Source organism: Lycium ferocissimum, chromosome 2 (genome assembly GCF_029784015.1).
Source record: "Lycium ferocissimum isolate CSIRO_LF1 chromosome 2, AGI_CSIRO_Lferr_CH_V1, whole genome shotgun sequence".
NCBI classification, from domain to species: domain Eukaryota; kingdom Viridiplantae; phylum Streptophyta; class Magnoliopsida; order Solanales; family Solanaceae; genus Lycium; species Lycium ferocissimum.
In genome coordinates, this window is record NC_081343.1 from 41,658,740 (window position 1) to 41,660,033 (window position 1,294).

Consider the following 1,294-nt stretch of genomic DNA (forward strand, 5'->3'; position numbering starts at 1 on the left):
CTATTTTCTAGGAAGGTACATATTCTCTTCCTTATTACAGGTCGTTTAAGCTCCTAAAATCTAGCCGAGTTAATAATTTATCTATTATTAACTCATCCCATCTTGATCCACCCAAATTCAACTCATATAAAAGTTAGATTGATATGAGCCAAGTATAAACCCCAAATTGACCCACGACCTTCTCAAAATTTCAAGTAGTTCTTTTGTTTGATATGTTATAAATATCTATATTAAAGAAGAAGAAAGTTTTATTATTAATTTATTTGATAGTCAAAAACATTATAATAAAATCAATAAGAAAATTAAAATTTGGTAGAAATTTGTAGGAGGGGGTTACACTATGACCAATTGTTTAGGGGATACCTATATACCTAAGTACTTGTTGACATATCGTTAGCCAAGGATAAAGAATTGCAGCCTAAAAAGTTTGGCAACTTATAGCAAATTCCAATAGTAACTGTTTATTTTCTAGGAAGGTACATATTCTCTCTTCCTTATTTCACGCTCCATAATATGTATCCATTAATAACATTCCTAAGATAAACACTATACGTATTATTCTGGCTCCCAACAATAGTCGAATAGAATCCTGCGTCTCCTCCCTTGAAGAAATCTCAGTTAAGCTGCCATTCTGTTCCATAAGTATTGAATCCAATTTCGAGATTTTCATACTATTTTCAATCGACATCTAGTCACGCAATTTTTAGAGAAAACAACGGAACTGTTACCTATTTTTATTCAACATAACGGAACACTATTGTCGATGATTATCCACCATTTTTTATTCAAAACGATATGGATTTACTTGTATAAATCGAGTTGAAGAAGAACAAATCGGATAACATGTATCCATTGTGTATATCAATGAGAAGAATGATATGCATGACATCAATTTAACTTTGAACAATGAATACTCATCTGGATGTAAGAATATTGCCGGTGTACATGATATACATGATGGTGATACAGTCTCGTTGTGTATCTAGTGTGTATATTTTGTCTATCAGTATATATCACACATATTTTCATAGATGTAATTTGATATATAATTTTGAAAAAAATATAATACACACACACACACACATATATATATATACACACACACATGGACACAAACACACAAACTCACACTCATGCGATACAATGATATACATGGAAACATGCATGGTTATACAAGTGAGTACTTACTAAAATACAACAGGTACACTGATATGTAGTTCGTTCAACTACCTCTAAAATGATCCATATCATCCCAAATGTGATATATAAATTGCCATAGATATTTGCAATTGTT